The 2689-nt window shown below is 34.4% G+C and overlaps 1 long non-coding RNA gene across 1 annotated transcript; it reads left to right on the plus strand.

Annotated features, from left to right (window-relative positions):
* The first annotated feature begins 959 nt into the window (after positions 1–959).
* LOC110702712 lies at positions 960–2471 on the plus strand. The gene is made up of 2 exons (XR_002507552.1): positions 960–1575; positions 2218–2471. It is a non-coding gene; the product is annotated as an uncharacterized LOC110702712 (long non-coding RNA).
* Positions 2472–2689: the final 218 nt, after the last annotated feature.

Genomic DNA, 2689 nt, shown 5'->3' on the forward strand with positions numbered 1-2689 from the left:
GAAAATGCATATACAAATGTGCATGGCATATATAAATCAACATCCCACCAAACATGGAACACCCTCCCCCAAGCTTGAATGAGACAATACACTCAAACATATATCAAATAATCCATGGGAGGAGAAAACAAGGAGATCAATCCAATAAACCAACATATATCTAACAAGTCATCATCCACTTGAGAAAGAGAAAGGAAGGATATTATCGGATATTAGGTGGGTGTAAATACCCGCAAATAACCCAATTAAACCTTTTAAAGCTAATTTCCTCAAGAAGTGAACCTTGCCTTCCATATGATAGCAAAAATAAGAGTCAAACTTCCTTGATTCTTGATCCAAATTGAAGCACCAAAGTATATCAAGTGGTGTACCTAGCAAAAAGTACACAAACATTTTCATGAGAGAAAATCTATTCTAAAAAGAAAATAAAATGAAAGCAATAAAACACGGGTTACTTCGCGAGAAAGGCTTGTTTAAGGTCCAAGCTTGACCGCTATAGTAAATAATAATTCAACGCATGCAAGAGCTTGTCAAATGCACTACTACACATTTCATAAGATAAATGGTAGGCAAATGACGGGATAAGAACGTGCAACAAGATTGTTGCACGTAAGTGAGAAGGAGATGCCAAAAGAAAGAAGAAAAAGGATCAAAAGGAAAAAGAAGAAAATAAGAAGAAGGAGGGGGAATAAAAGAATGGAAATAAAAAGAAAAAGGCAAATCCTCCTCACTAAAATATTTTTGGGTGGCGACATCACCCTTTTCCTCAACAATTGACGAATGAGGGACAGCAAGATCATCATAGATAAGGGGGTCCCCAATAGGCTCATTAACAAAGGAAGGGAGGTATATAGGAGTGTAGGGGATGTGGTTGAAATTGCTTGAAAAAGGGACATGAGAGGAGGGAATATGGGATATGGTCTCACAAATGAACTCTTCCTCACCACCATGCCTCAAATCACCAATAAGAGCATGAAAATCAATCATAGAATCCTCAAAAGAAGAACACTCATGATCACCATCTCCGTCAAGCATCCAACTCCCAAGAGGAACCACATAATCTCCTCCTTCCCAACTATGAACAACAACTCCCTCAACTTCCTTAAAGCCCAAAGTCTCAAATCACTAGTAGAAAAATACAATAAGGCACCCCCATAAAGGCACCGGTTCAGGCCAAACCGGTGGCCTAAACCGGCCCAAAATTGGGCGCAATTTTACACAAATAGAAAAGGCACCTGTTCAGCCTAAACCGGTGCCAAAAATTAAAAGGACACCGGTTTGAACCGGTGCCAAATCGAACCGGTTCCTTTACATATTAAAAAAAAACCGCCCTTATAACTCCCCCAACCCTAAGTATTTCGCCCGTGTTCTCTCTCCTCTCCTCTCCTCCTCCTCCTCCTCCTCCTCCTCCTCTTTCTCTCTCCTCTCCTCCTCTTTCGCGTTGTCGTTTTCCTTCAATCCTTCATTTATCTTTCTAGATCTCCTCCTCCTTGCTATTATCACTTGAAAACTACCAACAAATTCGAAGACAACAACATGCAACACGGATTTTGAGGTTTTTCAATCGATTTTGAGGTTTTTCATTCGAATTTAATAGTTTTTTTTTCGATTTTGATTTTTTTAATTTCAAACTCTTCTTTCAATTGATTTTGATTTTTTTTTTCAGCGATTTCTCGGTTTTTTTTTACGATTTAAATTTTTTTTCTGGGTTTTTGATTTTTTTCGATTTCGATTGTTATTTTTTCTGGCTTTCCTTTTGATTTTTTTCGATTTCGATTGTTATTTTTTCGATTTTGATTTTGTTTTTCGATTTCTGGGTTATATTTCGATTACAATAATCAATTTTGGGTTAATGCATGCGTTTTTGGGTTTGTTCTGGGTTTGTTGATTTTTTTACTTGATTTAGATCCGTTAAAGATGCAAGATTTGTTCTGGGTTTGTTGTTCTGGGTTTGTTTTGGGATTTTCTTTTTTATTTTTCGATTTAAATTCGCAATTTTTTTATTTTTGAGTTTTTTTTTCCAAATTTTTGATTTTGGTTTTTAATTTCTGGGTTCAATTTTGGTTTTTAAATGATGTTCTTGGTTTTTTTTTTCTTATCAACTGATTATTTTTTATTTAATTCGATTTAAATCCGAAATTCTTTAATTTTTTCTAGGTTTAATTTTTTTGGAAGCTTAATTATATTAATCGTTTTTTTTTGCTTTAATTCGTGCAGGTATCTTGAGTTAGATCTTACAGGGAAGAATCATAAATTCAAGATGCAAGAATATTGAGTTTATTTTTTTTATTTATATTGTAATTTTTTTTATATGTTGTAATTGAACTACTACTGTATTGATGTATATTGTAAAATTGTTTTGATTATATATTGTCAATTTTTGATTATGTTGATTGAAATTCGATCTATATTTTGATGTTCTAAATAATTTGATTCGATTTTTAATTGTTTGATGTTCTAAAAAAAAAAAATTATAATATTTGGCACTTTTGGCACCAGTTAACCGGTGCCGAAAACAATTCCACATTTTTTTAAACCCATTTTTGGCACCCCTCACATTGGCACCGGTTCAAACCGGTGCCTTAGGCCGGGTTTGAACCGGTGCCAAATTCATTTTTTCTACTAGTGAATCCATGCATGAATGGATGCAAATTTATTTCAAAATAATCTCTCTCCCATGAAGAATTCT

This window comes from Chenopodium quinoa, unplaced genomic scaffold, assembly GCF_001683475.1.
Source record: "Chenopodium quinoa cultivar QQ74 unplaced genomic scaffold, ASM168347v1, whole genome shotgun sequence".
Taxonomy (NCBI): domain Eukaryota; kingdom Viridiplantae; phylum Streptophyta; class Magnoliopsida; order Caryophyllales; family Amaranthaceae; genus Chenopodium; species Chenopodium quinoa.